The sequence below is a fragment of the Emydura macquarii genome, unplaced genomic scaffold (assembly GCF_026122565.2).
Source record: "Emydura macquarii macquarii isolate MOO-44397 ecotype Brisbane River unplaced genomic scaffold, CSIRO-AGI_Emac_v2 contig_2277, whole genome shotgun sequence".
Lineage (NCBI taxonomy): Eukaryota > Metazoa > Chordata > Testudines > Chelidae > Emydura > Emydura macquarii.
Window position 1 is genome coordinate 1 of NW_027132414.1, and position 23,418 is coordinate 23,418.

The window sequence follows — 23,418 nt, forward strand, 5'->3', positions numbered from 1 at the left end:
ACTTATCCATTCCCATTCGGGTCTATGGATTCTGTTATATTAGATAGTTTTCTTGTTTGATGTAATTGTTAATTATATTTGATATCGCAAGTATGACAGCAGCTTTCGCATTATTCTTTTATTTTTGTTTTACACTTTGTTTTGTTCCTGTTTTTGGGTGTTAACTCCCCTGTTTTTCAGGGTTATTCTGATTTTCGGCCATTTGCGTTGTAAAAGGTTTTTAAACAAAAGCATCTTTTTTCTCTCCTGCCCTTGGAGCTGAGAACCATTCTCTCAGCAATTACTTCCTTGACGTCTTATCTCAGCAGACTCAAACTGCATTCACTCCTCATTCATACTTACTAAAAATCATGACATTCTTACCCCATTACATTAGTACATTATCTTATGCTTACTTACTCACATAATAAAGTCCTTATACATATACCAATTCTATTAATGCCAATATTACTAAAAAGGAATTAAGGCATTTGTTTTATCCTCTCATTGCCCCATAATTTACATATCAACCACATTCCTGATACACATTGGGCACTTTCCTTCACTTGTAAATTATCACACTGAGATTTCAGGATGTTCCCAAACGTTCATAAGTAGATCTTCACAAACAGGACCCCAATGTGTCATAAATGTGAAATCACAAGATGTTTAGGCAGGATGTTCCCACCCATATGTTCAAGCCGTCACTTCTCATAGTGGAGCCGGGGGTGGCATGAACAAACAATCAATGTGTCCGGAACATCCCTATCTACAACGCCTGGTTTTGTTCTTTCTTAGTGAGGGTTAACGTTTAAAATTCAAATATGTATCCATGGTCCAGGCCTGCTCTGGTTCAGGCCTACATCACAATGCTGGGGCCTACAGCATCCGGGCAAGAAGGTGCCATAGATGAGATGCCTCCTGCCGGCTCAGCCGTGGCTGGAGCAGAGTCGAGGGTCCCTGGCTGTGTCTGTGCCGGGCGATACGGCCCCTTCTGGCCCCCTGCAGCAGAAGCCAAAGCAGGAATTGACTCACCTGGAGACCAGCTGCCGGGGGCTCAGTCCTGCCCCCATAATCCAGGGTGTGTGGGAAGGCAACAACAAGGACCCCAGACATGACCCCTATATCCAGATGGGGCTCAGCACGGACCCCAGGGAACTCGTGATGGTGAGAAGGCTCGGGGGGACATTAGGGGGCGCGGCACTGCAGAGGGTTGGGTGGGGGGCTCAGAGAGCAGCACAGTGCACAGGCTGGGGAGATGTGCTGTGGGTAGTGGGGGCTCAGTCGGGGGTGCTGTGGTGCAGGGGGCAGGTGTGGGAAGCAAGTAGGGGCACTAGGGGGCAGTGTGCCGGGGGCAGATGTGGGGGGCAGAAGGGGCACTAGGGGTGCTCTGTAGGGGCATCACTCACTTTTCCTCCTCCTCAGGTAGCAGCCCAGGGCCCCGGCTCCCAGCACAGAGAGGAAGGTGCCAGCCACGATCGCCAGGAGACCTGCCAGGGCTGTGACCTGGGAATCTGGAAATGCCCCGAGACAGACTGAGCCATGGGGCCCCCAAAGCCCCTGTGCCCCTCCCCTCCCATGGGTCCCCAATGGGCCTGGGCTAGCAACCCCCTTCCCCTACTCGGGCTGGCCCTCCTGCCACCCGTGTTTCTGCCTTGCAGATACAAACCCCCCTCTGCCTCCCCTCACCTCTGAGCCCCCCAAGCCTCTGTCTCCCTCTCCCCCAGTGCCTCTCTCTGTCTACCCATCCCCTGGTGCCCCCCAAACACCTCCTCTGCATTTCCCTCCTCCCTCTTCCTCCCACCCCTTGTGCCCATCTCCCCCCACTGATCCCCCAACCCTACCCCCCCAGTACTCACCCCAGGACACCCTCAGGGGGCGTCCCCCAGGCTGCTGTGTCTCACCACACACACGTGCTCCGTGGGGCCGACCCCCTCCTGCCCCAGCTCGATGGACACCCGGACCTGGAAGGTGGGGTCCGCGTTGGGCTGGATCCCGCTGGTCACCTGCTCCCCCTGGGCCCCCCGGCCTCCCCGCTCCCAGGTCACCTCGATGTCGCGGGGGTAGAAGCCCGTCACGTGGCAGACGAGGCGGGGCGGCTGGTCCTGGGTCCCTGGGACGAGGGCCACGCGCGCTGCGGGCCGGGCTGTGGGGAAGGCGAGAAGGGGTCGTGAGTCACAGGGATTGGCAGAGCAGGGGCTGCGGGTCAGGAGTGAGGGGCACCGGCCAAGCTGTCACCTGTCTTCTGAGCCGTGAAAGGGGTGGTATTCTCGATCAAGAACCTGCAACGCTGGGTCGTGTAGCGTGCCATCACAGTGAAAGCCTCCCCTTGGTGGTTCCAGCGCTCGGCCACGCGCCAGGCGGCCGGGTGCACCGAGAACCAGCGGTTCTGGTCGGCCCGGTACTGCAGCACGTCCTCCCCGTTGAGGGAATATCTGGCAGTGATTTGGATGACTCCGGTATCATCGTCCACCTCACAGCTGTGCAGGATCTGCAGGTAGTACGACTCTGGGGGCAGAGGGGCTGTGTCAGCCACCATCCCCCACTCCCTGTCCCCTGTCCCCCACTCTGAGCTCTAGGTATGAGGGAAATCACTGCCCTCCAGTGTCCCCTGCCCAGCCCCAGCTTCCTCCCACCTCCTTTATGCTGCCCACCCCGTCCATCCCCTGAGCTGGGGGACAGGGACTCACCTGGTTTTGGGGAGCTGGCGTTCATCTGCCGCACCAGGCCCTGGTACTCAGCCTGAACCCAGGAGTCCCAGGCCAGGCACCAGGTGCTGCGCTCTCTCCAGAATTGGTGGCTGTCCTGGTCGGCTGGGGTGTAGCCGTTGCGGGGAGCCAGCCTGCCGGTGCTGCTGTCGTAGGCTGAGAGCACCAGGTCGTTCTTACTCACGACAGTCAAATGCTTGGGCAGGCCGGGGGCTGCCTGCGGGGAGATGAGCTGGAAACGGAAGAGACGATGAACTCCTGCAGGAAGGAGATAGACCAGATGGGAATGGGACCCAGGCATCCGGGACAGCAACTCAAAGGTGCCGTGCAGCGCCCAGCTCTGTGGGAAAATGCTGGGATGGGGAATGGGACCCAGGCAGCCGGGAGACCAGGGGTCACTTACCAGCCAAGGCGAGGGAGCAGAGAGACAGGAGCCAGAAGGAGACCGAGACAGGTTTGGTCCAAGAAGCCATTGCCCTGGAAGGGATGGGACGGCTGGTCTAGGGGGCAGGGTCTGGGGACAGGCCCGAGAGAGCTGGAAGGGGCATGGCCGCCCCTATCTGCGCTGAGCTGCTCTGACAGGAAACATGAGAGGAGAAACCAAAACCCACAAGCGGAGAAAAATCCAATACACACAAATCAACCCTCTCTTCCCTGCCCGGCTCGCTGCATTGCAGGAAGCCTCTTTCCCCAGCAGCGCAACAAAGATCCAATAATCTGCTGGCTCCAAGATGTCTCTGTTATAACACACGCTTCCTTTATGGGGAGGTTTTTCTCTGAGCACAGAAGAGTAATCCTGAGCCTCTCCGAACCCCAGTCGTTGTTACAGCCGGCCAGGACTTTCCAGAGACACGGGACTTAGTGGGTGGTGGGTTTTCACCGTCTTAGTAATGCTGCTGGAGCCATTCCAGCTGCTCAGTGCTTCTGGCCCGGAAGCTGTGGTGTTATCAGCATAGGCTGGGCCTGCCAGTTACCCCGTGTTACCAGGGAGGGCCCTTATTGATATAGAAAATGGCCTGTCCTGTACTTAGGCAGTTCAGGGCACCACTATCCCGTATTCCAACAGCCGGGGCCAGTTCTTATGGGTGCATCTCTCCACTCCCTGGCCCTTCGGTGCTGCGCAGGGAAAGGAGCCAGGGAGACGCTTTGTATTAATGTGCAGCTTTAACTGTGTAAATGGTGATGGGGGGGGGAAAGGGGATGTTTTCAATCTTTGTCAATTCTGGGCACACAGCCAAGGCAGCGATAAGATCTGCCTTGTTTTCAAATAGATGACAACGTCCCGCAACAGCGGTTTTCAGTTCGGTTTTAGCTACAAACGAAGTGAGTTATAAGAATTTGCCACCCTTAAACTGTACTAACGCCCCCGACCCCATCCAAATGCTGAAACTGAAATAAGTTTTCGGTTTCTGTAATTGTGGTTTCATGAAGCAATGTCTGATCCTGCATGGAACTGGTTCATAACAGAGAGGGATTGTGTTGTGCTAACGAGGCTAACAAATTTACCGAATTGTGAGTTTAATTGTAAGGAGTGAAACGTCCTGATAACCTATAATAACAAATGTTGGTGGGAAAGGTGCAAGGAAACCAGACACAGATACTGGATTGGTCTAAACCAAAAAGGCCGCTTTGATATAAACCATGGACTGTGCTGAAAACAGGCTTGTTAAAAGCAGATGACATGGAGCTGGAATTTGGAGTGGGGCTGGAACATGGAGCCAAAATTGGTGCGTCCGAACTTAGGCGTAATTGTTGAACAACAAAATCAGGGGCTGGGCCGTTCCACTCATCACTGCCCTTTTGGGGTCCTTCAAGAAGAGATTTTGTGAGAAAAGGCTAAAGAAGAGAAAGAAGAACAGATGGAGGTTACTGGAGGAAACATCAACGCCATGCCTGCCACCCCCACCCCCTCCCCCCATCTCCTGGGACCCTGGGCCTTCACCATCCTGATCCTGAGAGATGCCCTGAGATCAGACCAGACCAGAGAGCGGGAGGCAGGTGACATCGCCACCCCACCAAGCTTCAGCTGAATCCCAAACACGACCTGGGATGAAATGGGGTCTGACTTTAGCAACTACAACAACAGCTCCAGCATATCTCAGCTAACTTCCCTTTTCCCCAGAAGCGTGGTTAGTGCCATCTTTGATAGTGTCCAAGAGTCCGTCAGACAAAGGGGTTTTTCCTTCTGAAAACCTTCTCCAGCTGAAGGGAAAGGGAACACGTCCCCGTCTCCCTGCTCCTACTCAATATCCTCCATGGACGGTGATAGGAGGTAGCTCAGGGGACCTAGACTTTGGTCAGGTTGTGCTGCTGGGAAGCAAGGCAGCAGATTTTGGTTTCCCTGCCGATCCAGTGGTGGGACCACCCACCACTAACAGGGCCCAGGGTTTGGACCCGGTGGAGTAGGGTGGGCCCGGGTTCCCCTACCCCCTTCTCTGCCAATCCCACAGCAGGGACTGGCGACCCACTCACCTAAGGCCCAAAAGTCTGTCCCCAGAGTGTTGGTTGCTCTCTGCCCTACCCAGGAGGCTCTGGGCTAAAGACTGCACATTGCTTTGCTCCACTCAGAGTGCCAGGAACCGGACGGGCACTGTCGACTGTGATGAGACAGAGTGGACCCTTTCTGAGCCCCCATGGGGAGGTGTTTTGGAGTGCAGGGGGCCCTTTGTCCTCGCTAGCCATGTCAGGACGGGACCTGATGGCCGGGAGCTGGAGCTGGCAAAGGTAGGGATGGGTTTGATTTGCATATGTTGAACATGGAGCCGGGGAACAGCTGACCTGGGTCGGGAGTGGAGCCTCCATCATGGGGAGACTTTCCCTGGACCCCCGCCCTAGTGTCACCACGGTGTGGGGCTGGAGACCAGAGTTGCACGGTGGGGTTCTGGGATCTGGGGTGCCCAGGGCATGTCTGGGTATGGGACTCCCCACAGGAGCCCAGCCTCCCTGGGTATCTCCTACTACAGCCTAGGGTGACCCTACATTGGTTTTGGCCAGGACAGGCCCCTTTTAAGCCCTGACACAGACATCCCAGATTGCTTGGCCATACTGGCCTTTTGTGCAAAAAGGGGCTGGGGAGGTGACAGCAGGTCTGGGGCAAGCCCCATGTGGCGGAGGAGGGAGAGGTGCTTGGGCTCTGTGCGGGGGGGAGAATACGGTCATCCCACCACAGCTAGGTTCCGGCTTCCAGCTTGGCCATGGGCAGGGCCTCTGCGGGAAGAGGAGGAGCAAGGAACGAAAGCACAGGCCCGTTGTTCCCGTGGTACTCACAAATTGGCCTCTGGGCCCATGTGTTAATCAGCCCATGGTTCGAGCTCTGCCTAGCACGGGCCAGAGAATCCCCCCCAGGGTTCCTGTCTCAGCCCAGGAGTTAAACCTCTCCGCACTGGACTTGGCTGAGTGTTTCCATTGAAAACATTGTCCCAAAGGGAAAAAACCCACCCTTGTCTCCGCAGACATCACAACGCCCAGGCCCTTCCCGGCTCCTGCCTGCTTTGCTTCTTTTGTCTCAATTTTTACCCTTCTATAAATCCCCAACCAATGAAAAAACCAAGGAAATGCAACCCCAACAACTTGGTGAATGCTGAAAAATTTATTCTTTATTTATGCTTGACAAATTCTTTGCGTTTCAGTAGCAGATTAAACACCCCCCTCCCCCCCCCCCAACGATCCCAAAGCAGAATTCAGGCTGCAGTTATCATGAGAGACGACATAGAGAACAGGTCATGAAATCATCTGCCTTGGTAATGAGATTGAAAGAGAAGCTGAGGCATGGGAAACAGACGAGTGTTGTTTGCAAACTCAGAGGTGGGCAGTGGGAAGTGGCAAGTACGGATTTAAAGGGACTGGTTTCATCCCATCGATTTGCACGAGGCCAACGCAAGACAACCTGAGAATCTCTCACTCCTACACACACCTATAAAATTCCCACTGGCACCTCATTGCACCTTCAGGGACCTCAATATCTTCAAAAAGAGGCCCCGTGTCCACTCCATTTAGAGGAACTATATGCGATAGTGTTTGTTTTCTTTCAAACTGATTGTTGGTCCCTAGAAGTGATAGGAATTGTCTGGCCCAAGAAGAGAAATGAATTATTGAAAGGCAGAAGCACCTGACGTGAGTGTGACTGCAAAACTTTAAAAGCAGTTGCTTGAAAAAAAGGGGGACCCAGTTCATATGCCGGGTTAATCCAGTAATTCCGTGTTTGAATGACTAACAGACAGAGCCTCCTATAAGCAAAGAAGGAAAGAAAATGTTGATGCATGAATGCCATCTACTGGGTAATGATGGAAGCAGCAGAGAAAGTAACAGTTAGGAAATCTCAGAGCTAGTGGCAAGGGGCCAATAGAAAATGAGAGGATTGTTGTCCTCTAGTGACTCCCAAAACAGGGTGTGTAAACTGTGGCCAGCGCGGGGAACCACACCGTTAACCAAAGCCACCAATCAAAATGAAGAATGTAGAAGTGGGACCAGACAAGCCATGAGGCCTGTTCATGCCTATCCCAGCGTTTTGTGAGAAGTAGTGAAAGTGCATTTGGAGGGACAGTTTTGAGGTAAAATAGGATTGTTTTGGCAAAAGGAAAATGTTTACAGAAAGTGTCGGTTTCCCTCAAACACTGTCACTGTTTCGTCCGAAAACCTGGAAACATTTAGCTAAAAATAAACCATTATTCACTGCTCAGCAAATATATTTTTGTTTGTTTTCCTTGGCTGTTGGCTGATATTTTTCAGTTTTTGACACATTTCCCGCCCACACTTTTCGGTTTACAACTATAGGAGGTTTTGTTGTCTTTGAACCAATTTCTGTTTTGATTTTTCAATACAAACTCTACATTTTCTGTGGGAAAATCAAGCACCATTTTCTAACCAGCTGTAAAAATATGAATAGGAAGGACAGGACAGTTAATTAAATCATTTACATAGCAAAGGAGGTTTCAAACAGAAAGCAAAACAGCAGGAGACAAAGCTGGGAGAGGGTGGAGAAATTTTGGGGAGCAAATGGAAAAATCTGAAGTGTCACAACTGGACCAGAGAACCTCACATACACACACATCAACAATAGCATCATGGTGCTGGCGTTCTCCATCCTCACGGAAGAACAGGGGACCGGAGGCAGCGGGATGCGGTCGGGCGGGTTGTTTTTTTTGATGAGCTGGACATCCCTGTAGAACAAGACGCACTCCTGGCCTTTGCCAAGGTGGTACTGCCAGATGTACAGGTTCTTTTGTGGCTCTGGGTTCACCTGGATTGACTCCTCTTCTTCTCGGGCTTCGTTCCAGTCCTTCTGCTCCATACAGACGCTTCTCCCGCCGTACTGGGCATTCAGGGAGAACTGGGACTGGGTAATGAGCTTGGTGAGGGCTCCAGCCCCGGTGGTCATCTCAACGGAGATGCTCCAGTTGTGTTGATGCTGGACATCTGCTGATTGGCGTAGCCCACCTTGCAGGTGACCTTCTTGGCCTAGGAGACAGGAGAATCAGAGTCATTGTGCAGGGTCGTGACGCACTCCCAGCCACTGGTGGAGGTGCCCTTGGTGAGGGTCATCCCGCTGGGGAAGAAGTTCCACACATCAGGGTGGATGGAGATGGAGACTAAGGGGGTGGTATTAATGCCTTGACGTAGCACTGAACCCCCCATTTCTCATCCACCTCGTCCACCTGCAGAGGAAGGCGAAAACCCGCCAGCGTCTCTGCCAATCTAATCTAGGGGGAAATTCCTTCCCGACCCCAAATCTGGTTGTCAGTTAGACCCTGAACATGTAGGCAAGACCCACCAGCCAGACACCGGTGAAAGAATTCTTTGTCATATCCCAGAGCCCTCCCCATCTGGTGTCCCAGCACCGGCTTTGGAGATATTTGCAACTGTTCGTTGCCGATGGGCCACAGGCCATTGTAGGCGTCTCCCACCATCCCCTCTTCTCCATAGACTTACCCAGCTCAGTCGAGAAGCCTGTGAGCTGTTTTGCCCCCTCTGCTCACCCGGGGAGGCTGTTCCAGAACTTCCCTCATCTGATGGCTAGTAACCTGTGTCTCATTTCAAGCCCACACTTCCTGATGGCCAGTTTAGAGCCATTTCTTCTTGTGTCCACATTGGCGCTGAACTTCAGTAACTCCTCTCCCTCCTCTGATGTGTTTATAGACAGAATCATCTCTCCCTCCCTCCAACCCCCTTCTCTGGGTTAGGCTAAGCAAGCCAAGCTCTTTGAGTCTCCTCTCACCAGGCAGGTTTTCCATTCCTCGGATCATCTGCACCTTTTCCAGTTAAAATTCATTTTTCTTAAATATGGGAGACCAGATCTGCACAGAGTATTCCAGCTCAGGTCTCACCAGGGCCTGGTATAACGGTGCCACCACTTCCCCATCGCCCATGGTAACACGGAGTGCTGCTGAATTGAAGTTGCTATGTAACCACGAGGGGTTAGTGGAGACGGAAGCAGACAAGGGGCTAGGCGGTGAGAAGGGAACAATTTCCCAAGCAGTGCGGCGGAGTCCGAGATGTTTCTGCAGAAGATCTGCCCTAGCAATGATTGGGGGGCAGTTCCCTGGCCAGAGGTGGGACGGGAAGATCACACAGGTGTCTTCTGCCCGTGGAGGCTCTGAATTTGAATAAAGGCCCTCTGAGAAGATGAGGGATGACAGACAGACAGACTCTGCGGGGCCATTTATAAGAAACTGGGCCAGGGCTCCGGGGCTGGGGAAGCCTTAAAGCTATCTATGCACCCAGCCTGGGTCATTGCAGAGGGCAAAATACACCCGCTGCCTGTCATTTCATCTCTGACAATCGTGCTTGGGGCAGACCCAAAATACCTCCCATTTTTAATAGAAATAACATTAAAAAATGGCAGTCGCAACCTACTAGGCTTCAGGTCTTGTTAGTCGCTTCTTCCTCTGTGTTGTGCTCCTTGGGCATCCCCGGATGGACCCTCTGGGCATGGCCACAGGATGCCCACAGGGTGCTCCACCTACGTAGGCTGTTCTGTGGCTGGCGGCAAAACTACGGTCTGCTGAGGGGTCTACGTCGGCGAGTGCAGGATCTGCTCTGCTGGTGACCTGTGCCACCAGCGCTATGAGCCGTCCTGGCTCAGGAGATGGTCATGCAGGACTCTGGGATGGATGCAGTGCCCGGTACTTAGTGCAATTGCTCATGCTAGGGGCAGGTATCTGCATCCTCCCCCTTGCAGTCCTTGATCTCCTCCCAGCCCAGTGAGCTGCCCGGTGGATCCAGCCTCCTTGCTGAGTTTTCTGTATGTGACCAAGGAGGCCACTTCTGCCTGATGGGAGGTGAGCGGGAAGGTGGGAGACAGACAGTCTGGGGGAGACACAGGCCCAGAACATTGTGGGATCGCTTTGGTGGACAAGCCAAACATGAGCCTGGCAAGAAAGCTGGAGTCACATCATCTCTGCAAAGAGATCAGGCTATGTCCTGCACTCTAGGAGGACATGGGCTCTGATAAACCAGTGTGGTGCGGCAGGCAGCTGGTGCCTGGGGTGGAGAGTGGTTGGCGTATGTCAGGGGGCTTTGTGGGTGGACAATTTGGGCTCAAACATGTGTCAGGTCCTGGGCGTACACTGCAGTGTAGACACACTCTGTGTGCGCTTGGACAAGCCACCTCCCATCTCTGGGCTTCAGTCGCATCCTCTTCTATGTGGGGTTAAGATAACACTGCCCTTGTCGCTATAGGGCCTGATCTGCAGCCAGGGGAAAGAGGCCAGTTGGTTTCAGAGGGGTCATGAAGGGGCCCTGGGCTTGCCAAGGCAGCCAGTGTGGGCTAGAGCAAAGGGAAGTGGGCTGGGATCCCTCCCGGTTTGACAGCGAACCATTGAGAACTACACTTTGAGTACGGTCCTTTGACCAGTTGTTCACTCCCCTTAATTTCATGCAGACCACATTTGCCTACTTTGCTTATGTCAAGAGGGGCTGGTTCAAAAGCCTTCCTGAAATCAAGATACATCACGTCTTTTCTCTAGTCTCTTGATCTGTTCTTTTTCATCTGTTCTTTCCTTTCCTGCTAGATTTTCCCACAAAATCTCTATCTTTAAGGACACAAAAAGGGCTGTGACGGGTGGAACAGCCCATTGCCTCGTTAGTTTGTCCACCAATTAGGCCTAATTCCAGACACACCAATTGCAGCTCATCTGTTTTTAACAAGTATGGTTTCAGCACAGTCTCTTACATGATTTCAGTGATGATAGATCAAAACGGCTGAAAATACCACAGCTGTGTGCCCGACACGATAGCACACCGCAGGTGTGAGTTCAGCACAGTCCCTTACATGGTTTAAGTGATCACATCAAAACAGCTGAAAATACCGCAGCTGTCTGTTCACCAACACGCCAGCGCGTGCGTGAGTGTGAGAGAGAGAGTTTGAGTAAGGTAAGACTGAGGCGACATGCAAGGCATATTAAATAACGGAAGATCGGGGCGACTGATCCTACTACACGCCCGGAAATAAACAAGCTCACATCAGGAACTGCACATTCGGTGATAACTGTCTAAACCATACTGGCGACAAAGACCGGCTGGATGCTGATAAAGCCAACGTCCGTTAGCTGTCAGCGATGTTGTCAATCTTATCCATGTGTGTTATCTCTGGAGATACTATCAGTGGCTGTTGAAGGGGGGGTCCCAGAGTTGCCGTGCGGTTGGGGGTTGGGGCAGCAGTGGGTTTGCCTCGAGGGGGGCGGCCAGTTTGGGGGTTTCTTTGCATTTCAAAGGCCTAGGGGACAGCTTCCCCTTGCCGCTTGCTAAAGGGGAGAGGAAGGGCTTGTGGCACTGTAATAACTCCCCTGCGGGTGGCCAGCACAGAGAAGCTCAGTAAGGGCTGATGTGAACAGTCGGTGCCTAGACAGGAAATGCAGGTCTGGGCAGCCTGTGGGTTAGAGCCGGGGGGGCCTGGAGCCAGGACTCCTGGGTTCTGTCTCCGGCTCTGGGAGGGGAGTGCGGTCTAGTTGTTTGAGCAGGGGACTGGGCATCAGAACTCCTGGTTTCCTTTTCCAATTCTACCGCACTCTGAGCCAGTGACGTTGGGTGAGTCACTTTTTCTCATTGTGCTCTGGGTCTGGGCAGAGCCTGGTACAACAGTAATCTGATCTCAGGCAGGGGAGGGTTATACCAGGTTGCTGGATCGGGGGTCAGAAGTAACTCATTCTCTTGGGGGCTCTGCCAGGGGAGATCATCGGAGGACGGGAAGCCCGGCCTCACTCCAGACCCTACATGGCCTTTGTAAACATTACTACAGGAAGAGGAGGAGGAGGCAGGTGTGGAGGTTTCCTGATCCGGGAGGATGTGGTGGTTACGGCAGCTCATTGTAACTGCAACTGGTGGTAAGAAATGCAAGATCCCCTCCCCCTACCTGCCTTTCCCCTGCCCTGGGGCCAGGTCAAAGCCGTGCCCCCCTAGAGGGGAGAGACCCTGGTGCACGGGCCTCTGTGCATGGACCCTGAGAGCAAGACAGCTGTTAGACCCGCCCACTTTAACAAGGTTAATGGCCCACGAATATATCCACAGTCTGCAGCACCTGCTCCCCTTGTATCTCACAGCACCATCTCCGTGCTGCTGGGCGCCCACAACGTCTCCAAAGAGGAGCACAGAAGGCAGAAGATCCCGATACATCGCCGAATCCAACACCCAGACTACAATGACGAGACGGTGGACAATGACATCATGCTGCTGCAGGTACCGCCCCCATCCCATCACCCCGCCCCCCAGTGACCTCACACTGCCGCAGGCCCCGCCCCATCCCATCCTCCCACCCCCATGACAACACAGTCCTGCAGGTACCGTCCCCATCCCATCACCCCACCCCCAATGACCTCACACTGCTACAGGTACTGCCCCCATCCCATTCCCCCACCCCCAGTGGGTGTATGGCACCAGGGTGTTGCACAGTCGTCATGGGGATGCCCCACTTGGTCCTGTCTGGCCCCATCCCCCCAGGGCAGACCCATCCCCCAAGAGGAATTTGATTTCCCGTGTCTCTCTCTCTCCCCCATCACAGCTGAGGCAGAAGGCCAAGCTGACCTGAACCATGGACACCATCCCACTGCCCAAGTGAAAGGTGAAGGAGGGGACTGTGTGCAGCGTGGCCAGCTGGGGACGGACAAGGAACAAGTCCAACTCTCAGCCCTCCCCGACCCTGCAGGAGGTGAAACTGAAGGTCATGGGCAAGGACGTGTGCCTGTCTCGGCCCTATCTGCACTACTCCCCACCCAGGATGCTGTGTGTGCGGAACCCCCGGGAGAAGAAGGCGTCATTCCGGGTGAGCGTGGGACAGGGGCACGCGGCACCCAGAGCGAGGTGCTGCTAGGACAGGAGACTGATGGGGCTGGGCAGAATGGGGGGAGTCCGGATCCATGGTGAGCCAGGCACATCCTGGGAAGCAGGGACTGGAAATCGCCAGATCCTAGGAATCTGGGATGGCGGCTAAAAGTTGGAGAGCCTAGAAATCAAGGAGGGTAGCTAGAAATCAGGAACAACCAGGCAGAGCTTTGAGATGAGGAACAGATCCCAGTCATTTGGGACAGGAGCTGGCTGGGTCACAGAAAACACGGACAGATATTAGCTGGAGGTTCAACAGGGAGAGGAAATCAGGGACAAGAATCAACCACATCCTGGAAGTCAGGGATGGATTTTAATAATCAGGGCCAGATCCTTGAAATGAGGGTTGGGAATCAGCTGGATCCTAGGAATCAGAGAGGGGAATTGGCTGAATCAAGAACTCAGGAGTGGATCTGAGAAATCAGCATGAGATCCTGGAACTCAAGGGCAGGAGTCAGCCAGATGCTAGAAATCTGGGTTAGGAATCAGGGATTGGAACTGAGCAGCTTAAAGAAGTCCGGGATGGTGGCTAGAAATCAGGGACCAGAACTGGCCAATCCTAGAAATCAGGAACAGGAGCTGGCTGGGTCCCTGGACTGTGGGGTGGGAATCCCGGGCGGGTCCCAATAACGACTTGACCGTGAGTCCCCAGGAAGAGGGATACAGAGCTGGATTTCAGGAACGTGAGTACAGCACGCAGCCCACCCCCCTTGGCTTGGACAGGTGTAACGGTGCCCTTGGTATTTTCTTCTCAGGGCGACTCTGGGGGCTCCCTGGTCTGTGACGGGAAGGCCCAGGGCATCGTCTCGTATGGCAGAACTGACGGGTCAGCACCCAGGGTGTTCACCAGTGTCTACAAATACGTCTCCTGGATCAAGAAAACTCTGCGCAAGCTGAAACCTTAGAGGGGAGCATCCATCTCCTCTAGCATGACTGGAGCGATAGTCAGGCATTGCAGAAGGATGGATGGATGGATGGACGTGGCAGATAAGAAGACAGACACCTGAATATTGTAGAAGGAAAGATGGACAGAGAGCTATCGATGTTCCAGAGAAATGAACAAACAACCAGTCGAGCCGAGACCTCCCTCCAGTCAGAACCAACCTTGTTCCACCACCCGCCTTCCCCACCATGTTTGTTGGGCCATTCCACGCCCTGCCTTGTCTGACCCCAAATAAAGTCACACAATTAACGCATCACCTTCCCAGGCCCTGAATGACCCTGCGGAGCCACGAAACCAGTAGCAGCCACTGCAGCGGCTGGGCTGAACCAGGTGGGAGAGGATGAGTGGGCTTGTGAGTCATGCCCTGGGGCCCAGGACCCCCCCAGGGTTCAATTCCCAGCTCTGCCACTGGGCCTGGGGTCTGCAAATCGGTCTAGGAGTTAGATGCCCAAATCCCACCGTGTGTCTGTGAATATCCAGTTCTCGCTGGGCCTCTTTCTCCATCCGGACAAGGGGGCATAAGAATCTGTTGTGCGTCTGTCTCACCTACAAATGCTCTTTGGGGCAGGGACTGGATCTCACACTGGGATTGCCTGGACCCCTTTGGACTCTAGAGGTCCACTGTCTTGGGGCACACCCATTTTGGGGGGTCTTCTCATTGAAAGCCTCTCACCTCCCCTGTATTTAGTCACCCCAGTGGGGGCCCCCTGTTTCCGGATCCCACAGCCCATCTTTGGGGGAAAGATCACCCCCTCTGACACCTGGGACTTTTCCCTTACCCCCCTGCCCAGCTATACCCCGGGCTCCCCCTCTCTGGGAGGAGTCACCTTGAATTCAGTCCACCTCCTCCATTCTCACATCTCTACCCCAGCACCTCACGGGGGACAACGAGGAGAGAGCCAGCAATGACCGCCAGGGAACCCACTGGGCCTGTGGCCTCGGAATCTGGAAATGCCCTGAGAAAGACTGAACCATGGGCCCCCAGAAACCCTGTGCCCCTCCCCTCCCATGGGTCTATACCTGGGCTAGCATCTTCCCTCTCCTGGTCGGGCTGCCCCCTCTTCCACCTGTGTGTCTGTCCCGCAGCTAGACACCCCGTTCTTTGCTTCCCCTCCCTTGAGCCCCCAGTGGCCCCCTCTCTTCCTCCCCACATGGCAGGTGGCTGGGTGCATGGAGAACCATCAGTTCTGGTTGGCCCGGTACTGCAGCACGTCCTGCCCATCGAGGGAATATCTGGTGGTGGCTCGCGCCGCTCCGGTGCCATCTTCCAACTCACAGCTCTGCAGGATCTGCAGGTAGTAGGGCACTGGGGGCAGAGGGGCTGCGTCAGCCACTCAGCAGCTGAGCACGGAGCTGCCCCAGTGAGGTGAAGTTCTTCCATGTATGGAATCCGGGAGTCCTGACTCCCAGCCTCGCCGCTGGACCCTACTCCTCTCGCAGAGCTCAGGATAGAACCAGGAGTGCGGCAACCCAGCGCCCCTCTGCTCTAACCACTGGATATCACTCCCTTCCCCTCTCTGAGATAGAACCCAGGGGTCCTGGCTTCCAGCCCCATTGCCTCGTTCTAAGCACTAAGTACAAGGGAAATCACCCCCTCTGGTGTCCCATCCCCCATCTTCCCCCAACTTCCTTTCAGCCGCCTGCCCGTCCCCTCGCTGACCGCAAGGGCTCAGCTGCTCACCCGCCCAGAGGGAGCTGATGTTCATCTCCTGCACCAGGCCCTGGTACTCGATCTCCACCCAGGAATCCCAGACCAGGCACCGAGTGCTGCGCGCTCTCCAGAACTGGTGGCCGTCCTGGTCGGCCGGGGTGTAGCCATTGCAGGGAGTCATCTTCCTGGTGCTCCTGTCGTAGGCTGAGAACACCAGGTTGTTCATCAAATGCTTGGGCAGGTTGGGGGCCGCCCAGGGCGAGATGAGCTGGTGATAGGAGAGATGGTGAACCCCTGCAGGAAGGAGAGAGATGGGATGGGAATGGGACCCCAGCAGCCGGGACAGCAACCCGAGGGTGCCCCACAGCGCCCAGCTCTGGAGGAAGATGTTGGGATGGGGAATGGGACCCAGGCATCCGGGAGACCAGGGGTCACTTACCAGCCAAGGCGACGGAGCAGAGAGACAGGAGCCAGAAGGCGACCGAGACAGGTTTGGCTTGAGGAGCCATCGCCCTAGAGGGGACGGGACGGCCGCTCTACTGGGTAGGGTCTGGGTCCAGGCCACAGAGAGCTGGAAGGGTCACGTCCGCCCCTACCTGCGCTGAGCTGTCTGCTGCTCTGACAGGAAACACGAGAGAGGAAACCCAGATCCACAAGCAGAACAAAATCCAATGCAGACAAATCAGCCGTCCTTTGCCTGCCCGGTTCACTGCATCACAGGGAGCCTCTTTCCCCAGCAGTGCAACGAAAATCAAACCACTCCTGCTGCTTTCCCCGCATCAGCCTCCGACCAGCAGCTCCTCCCCTCTACTGGGGCTGTGGGCAGAGACTCGGTGAGCGGGGAGGCTGCACCCCGGGAGAGCTGACCCCCCCGGCCAGACAGAGCCTCTTTCCCACCCCAGCCCTGCTGTCCAGCTCCAGGGCACACGGCCCCCGTCGACTCGTCCTGCCGGACAGAGCCTGCACAGGGAAAGCAGACAGAGCCAGGCTGGAGTCGCTCACGGGTGCATCTTTCCACTCCCAACCCGCGCGCTTGAGCGATGCCCCGGCTCATTTCCCTCCGCAGAACCGAAGGGCCGGGGAGTGGAGAGATGCACCTGTGCGAACTGGCCCCTGATGCTTGAATATGGGTTAAAGATGCCTTGAACTGCCTGAGTACGGGACAGGCAATTTTCTATTTCAAGAAGGGCCGTCCCTGGTAACACGGGGTAACTGGCAGGCCCAGCCGGTGCTGATAACACCAGAGCTTCCGGGCCAGAAGCCCTGAGCAGCTGGAACTGCTCCAGCAGCATCACTAAGACCGAAGGACACGACCCACTAACTCCTGTGTCTCTGGAAAGCCCTGGCCAACTGTAACAACGACTGGGGGTCAGAGCAGCTCAGGATTGCTCTGCTGTCTCAGAGAAAAACCTCCCCATACAGGAAACGTGTAACAACAGAGGTAAGTTGGAGCCAGCAGCAGGAGGGGTTTGATCTTTGTTGCAGTGCTGGGGAACAACGCTCCCTGAGGTGCAGTGAGCTGGGCGGGGACATGACGGTGGGTTTGTCTATACTGAAGTTTGCTTGGCTTGTGCGTCTGGGTTTCCCCTTTTGTGGTTCCTGTCAGAGCAGCAGACAGCTCAGTGCAGAGAAAGGTAGCCGTGTCCCCTGCAGCTCTCTGGGGCCTGGCCCCAGACCTGCCTGGTAGAACGGCCGTCCCGTCCTGTCCAGGGCGATGGCTCCTCAAGCCAAACCTGTCTCGGTCTCCTTCTGGCTCCTGTCTCTCTGCTCTGTCACTTTGGCTGGTAAGTGACCCCTGGTCTCCTGGATGCCTGGGTCCCATTCCCCATCCCAGCATCTTCCCCGAGAGCTGGGTGCTGCAGGGCACCTCGGGTTGCTGTCCCGGATGTCTGGGTCACATCCCATCTCTCTCCTCCCTACAGGAGTTCACCGTCTTTCCTGTTACCAGCTCATCTCGCCCTGGGAGGCTCCCAGCCTGCCCAAGCGGCTGAATGTGATGAGGGTGAATGATCTGGTGGTCTCAGCATATGACAGTGGCACTGGCAGGATGGATCCCCGCAACGGATACTCTGCAGGCGACCAGGGCGGCCACCAGTTCTGGACTGAGAGCAGAGCTTGGTACCTGGCCTGGGACTCCTGGGTGGAGACCGAGTACCAGGGCCTGGTGCAGGAGATGAACACCAGCTCCCTCAGGACAGGTGAGCACCTGACACCCTGCGCTCAGTGAGGGAACGGGCGGGCGGGTGAAAGGAGGTTGGAGGGAGATGGGGGACGGGGCACCAGAGAGGGGTGATTTCCCTCTTACTTAGTGCTTAGAGAGGGGCAATGGGGCTGCAAGACAGGACTCCTGGGTTCTCTCTCGGGGAGGGGAGTGAGGTTTCGTAGAGCGGCAAGGCTGGGAGTCAGGACTCCTGGTTTCCATACATGGAAGAATGTCGCCTCACCTCTGCCTCATCGGGGCAGCTCTGTGCTCAGTTGCTGAATGTCTGACGCAGCCCCTCTGCCCCCAGAGCCCTACTACTTGCAGATCCTGAAGAGCTGTGAGTTGGACGATGGCACCGACACCATCCAAGCCACCACCCGCTATTCCCTCAACGGGGAGGATGTGCTGCTGTACCGGGCCGACCAGAACCGCTGGTTCTCGGTGCACCCGGATGCCTGGCGCATGGCCAAGCGCTGGAACCGCCAAGGGGAGGCTTTTGCCGCGATGAAAGTCCACACGCTGCATCACTGCAGGTTCTTGTTCAGGATGACAGCACCTTTCACGGCTCAGAAGACAGGTGACAGCTCGGCCGGTGCCCCTCACTCCCGACCCGCAGCCCCTGCTGTCCCATTCCCTGTGACTCACGACCCTTTCTCGCCCTCCCCACAGCCCGGCCCACAGCATGCGTGGCCCTCGTCCCAGGGACCCAGGACCGGCCGGACCGCCTCGTCTGCCACGTGACGGGCTTCTACCCCCGCGACATCGAGGTGACCTGGGAGCGGGGGCCGGGGGGCCCAGGGGGAGCAGGTGACCAGCGGGATCCAGCCCAACGCGGACCCCACCTTCCAGGTCCGGGTGTCCATCGAGCTGGGGCAGGAGGGGGTCAGCCCCACAGAGCACGTGTGTGTGGTGAGACACAGCAGCCTGGGGGACGCCCCCCTGAGAGTGACCTGGGGTGAGTACTGGGGGAGCAGGGCGGGGGGAGCAGTGGGGGTGCCTTCTACTGAGGGGGAGATGGACACAAGGGATGGGGGGAAGAGGGAGGTGGGAAATGCAGAGGTGGAGTTTGGGGGGCACCAGGGGCTGGGTAGACAGAGAGAGGCACTGGGGGGAGGGGAGAGAGGGTTTGAGGGGCTCAGGGTAGGGGAGACAGAAAAGGGGGTGTCCAGCTGCAGGGCAGACAGACGGGTGGCAGGGGGGCAGCCAGACCGGGGGAAGGAAGGATTCTAGGCCAGGCCTATTGGGACAGGGGGCAGGACCCATGGGAGGAGAGGGGCACAGGGGCTTTGGGGGGCCCATGGCTCAGTCTGTCTTGGGGCATTTCCAGATGCCAAGGCCACAGGTTGGGCGGATCTCCCGGCGATCGTGGCTGGCGCCCTCCTTGCTGTGCTGGGAGTTGGGGCCCTGGGCTGGTACCTGAAGAGGAAGAAAAGTGAGTGATGCCCCCACACAGCGCCCTAGTGCCCTTCCTGTCCCCCCACACCTGCCCCCCACACATCGCCCCCTAGCAGCCCTCCTGCACCCCATACCTGACCCCCGCACAGTGCCTCCTAGTGCCCGTCCTGCCTCCCACACCTGCCCCCTTGCAGTGCAGTGCCCCCTAGTGTCCCCCCTGAGCCTTCCCACCATCGCATGCGATCCCAGGGGCTCCGTGCTGAGCCCCATCTGGATATAGGGTTATGGCTGGGGTCCCCAATGTTGCCTCCACACACCCTGGCTGCAGGGGGTCAGGAGTGAGCCCTAGGAAGCTGGTCTCCAGTTGAGACAATTCCTGCTATTGTGGGGATCTTTCCTTGCTTGTACACTACCCCGGTAGAGTTGGCTAGCAAAAGGATCTGAGTCCCTGCTCCCGCTCCCTTTACCCAGAGGCCCCACTTGACCTCGAAGGCTCCTCTCCCACTCCACTGTGTGGCGGGGTGCCCGTAACCCCGACAAGGCTGGGCCCAGGATTTCTGGGGATCAACCCCCAATCTTGCCGTGGTCCCTTAGGGCAGGGGCTAGGGTGTCCCCACTTCGGGTACTAACTCTGCACTGGGCACTTCCCTGACCCACTGATCAGTGCACACAATACAAAGCAACACAATTTATTACACAAACAGCAATCAAATTAATTCAAAAAATAAGAAAAGAGTAAAAAGGTTAAAGGAAACATCCCAGCACTGCCCCCTGGCCTGGGGCACCACACACAGTGTCTCTGGGGTTCACAGTCTGTCACACGTTGCAGGCCCACTGTCCAGGCCCTGGCTACGCTGCAGGGATGCAGAGTCAGCCCCCTGCTCTGCCAGTAGCCACACACTCCAAGAGTCCCCTTCGCTCTGCCCAGCTGCTCACCGCACCCAGCTCCAGAGGGCTCCTGCCCCAGCTCGCTCTGCTCCGTGCAGCTCTGCTTCACTTTCTGGGATGCCCCTCTGCTCTGCTGCTGTAGGTCGGGTCAGCTGGCTCCATTCAGTTTTCTGTGCTCTGCTATATCTGCTTTGTCCTTAGCTCCGGTCAGTTCTGCCCCTGCACCCCCAGCAGGCAGCTCCAGCTCACAGGGAGGGCTGGGTTCCCCCCACCTCCTGGCTCTCTCATTAGCCTGCCCGCCCTGTCACTCAGGCTGACCTGAGTTGGCCTCTCTCCACTGGCCCTGGGGGCTGTGTCCACTCCAGGGTCCTGCTTCCTCCAGAGATGCCGACCAAAAAGACCCACTAAGTTTCAGTAAGGGGCTAATAGACCCCTTACATTTGGCTTCCGCTGCAGGTGGCCAGAAGGGGCCGTATCGCCCGGCGCAGACACAGCCAGGGACCCTCGACTCTGCGTCACACACAACTGAGCCGGCAGGAAGCGCCTCGTCCATGGCAGCTTTTTGCCCGAATGCCACTGAGTGACCAGACATGGAGCCGGCTGTGCCACGACTAGCGACCTGGACTGGAGCCACATGGACCATCTCTGGCAAAGGGAAGGTGCTGCGGGGTGGCAAATAAGATCAAAATCCCTGAGGTCACAGTGTGGGATGGATCTCTCCATCCTGTTCTCCTTCCCACCCTCCAATCACCCTATGCCCCGTAGCTCCCAGCCCCCCCAAACCTCCCCCTATTTCCATTCTTTGTCCCTGTGCAGGCGGCACCTCAATCATTCTCCACTGGGGAATTTCTGGTGCTTTTTGAGGCATGATCAATTAACACAAGTTTCACCTGCACAAAGTTTTTTATCGGAGCCACGTCATTGCCTTTGTTTTCTCAGATCCTACCCATGGCTTCTTCTGTGCAGCTCTTGAAGCTGCAGAAGCAGGTGGAGCTTGTTTCATTGTTTTTGCTTTTCACCTTTCAGGGTAGGAAATTAATTTTGGCTGCTACATTTAAAATGTAGATGCTACATTGTATGTATATAGACTGGTTATGTACATTGTATATATTGTGTGTATATAAAATGGTTAAAAACTCTTTATTACCACGTGTTGTTTTGTTGTTTCTCACAGTATGATACTTTCGATGCTCATTCTGGCCTTGCTCATGTAACAGATTGAGTAATTCTGCTGCTGGCTTCTGTTGAAATGCTTGGTCATGTCCCCACAGCGTCTCTCTCTCCGTTTATTTTCAGAGCGACACCCTAATTCCAAATCTATTCCTTCTGCCAGACCAAGTCGGCAGCAGCAAGGGCCAGGTTCTGTATCTAGGGGTCCCTGTAAATGACACAACACCAAACTGGCTCGAGCCCCCACCCAGTCACCTAGGAAATTACACACTATCCCCTGGGCGCTTTCCAAAGGGCAATGCTTCCCCTCTCGCAAGCACAGAGTCTGAGTGTAGAAAGAAACCTTTTAATAGCAAAACAGAGATAACACCGCACTGGTTTGGGAAACAGTGCAAAGAGAGTACATGAACTCAATGAGCCCAAACCCATCCCAGAGTGCAGGGCGTGTCCTTCGCCTCTCCCTTCCTTCTTGCCCCTGTACTGACTGTCGTAGTTGCAATGTCCACCTCTCAGGTGTGACTCTGCCCCGTAGGCCGCACCGGTCCAACACAGGCTTGTCCAGGCCCCCTCTGCTGCTGTCTCCTATCGCCTGTGGGCCTCACTGAGTCCCACACCGCTGGCTACAACCACACCGATCTTCCACCGACTGCTGGCACCAACCGCACCTGGCTCCCGCCGACCACTGGCCGGGCTGGCACCAACTGTGTCGGCCCCTCTGCCAACCGCTGGCTGCCCTGGGCTGGCACCGACTGTGCCGCCCCTCCACTGGCCACCCTGGGCTGGCACTGACTGTGCTAGCCCCCTTGTTGACTGGGCTGGCACTGACTGTGCTAGCCTCCCACCAGAGTTGCCTGTTGCCCACGCAGCTCTGTTAGTGGTCAGGCAAAGTTCAGCTCTGAGTGATTTCAGCTCCTAATGATTTCAGCTCCTAGGTAAACCTTCTGCTGTCATACAGGAAATGTCCCTGCTTCCAAGAGACAAAAGACTCCAAGGTGAGTCATTAAGTGTACCTTTCAACAATGGGAGGTGAAAGTCACTCCCTGCCCCCAGGGGGACAGCCCTTTCACTTGACCCCTACAATCCCAATAGGAGACTCCTCCACCTTTTCCAGGCTGAAACATCGGTCTGCCACCCTGGGGATCTCTGTCTAGTTTAGGGCAAAGTGTTCTATCCTAACAGACTAAGCACAGTTTTGCTGACATCTGTTCATACAACTGAAGGACAACATTTCATTACCCCAGCAGTTAACACAAAAGTGGTTTGTAACCCAAACCCAGCCCTGCTAACCATTTCCCATTATGCTCCGCACCTAGATAAATTATGCTAAGTACTTAATTGTACTCATGCAGATACAAAGCCCATGCAAATAATGTGCCCCCCTTTACGCAGACACTCAGACCTTGCTTACACAAACATCTCAGCTCCCCTGCTGATTCCACCAAACTGCCTTTGGTTTCTTTGCTTCCCCACCTTGGCAGGCTCCTGAATTAGAAAAGTTTCCTTTATCGTCCATAAAGTCTTTTAGCTACTTTGCAACCATTTGGACCAAACCCTAGTGACTGGAGAGCGGGGAAATTTTACACTTGGTAGAATAATAAACTAAATATCATTACACTGCTGTATACAAAAGGGAAATGCCCTAGATTGCAAAATAATGCAACAAATGGCTCAGGGTTACATCTGTAAAAATACTGTTTAATAATATTTAATTTCTTAATATGCCAAGTGTTAAATTTCACCAGTCTTGCAGACACTGGTTCCCCGTGTTACCTGTCAGCTCTGTGTTCCTGGGGAACCCTGGCACAGTACCCAGCCTGTGTCTGACTCATGAAGAACTCCCCCACCTCTGCCTGAACCAGAACCGATCTGAAGAAAGACTTACAAAGAGCAATGAAAAGGAAGTGGTAGACGCACCTAAACCCCTTTGGACAAGGGTGACAGGATTAAGGCAACTCCCCTAGCCTCATTTGAATCGAAGATGGGACATGGAGGCATCTCCATTAGCATTCAGAGGGGAGAGCAGGGGTTCCAAGGCAGGGACTGCACTGAACTCTGGGAGCAGAGAAGCAGTGAAGCATGGCATGATGGGGGAATCTCTGCTCCCGAAGTTAATGCACACCCCTAGCTCAGCAGTTATCAGACCAATACCAGTAATGAATCCTTTATG

The 23,418-nt window shown here is 55.3% G+C and overlaps 3 pseudogenes; 2 read left to right on the forward strand and 1 right to left on the reverse strand.

Moving 5' to 3' along the window:
• Positions 1 to 581: 581 nt before the first annotated feature.
• On the reverse strand, positions 582 to 3,504 carry LOC137161198 (HLA class II histocompatibility antigen, DP beta 1 chain-like; annotated as a pseudogene).
• Positions 3,505 to 9,050: 5,546 nt separating this feature from the next.
• LOC137161197 (duodenase-1-like) lies at positions 9,051 to 13,906 on the forward strand (annotated as a pseudogene).
• A 3,388-nt stretch (positions 13,907 to 17,294) lies between these two features.
• LOC137161199 (H-2 class II histocompatibility antigen, E-S beta chain-like) lies at positions 17,295 to 21,183 on the forward strand (annotated as a pseudogene).
• Positions 21,184 to 23,418: the final 2,235 nt, after the last annotated feature.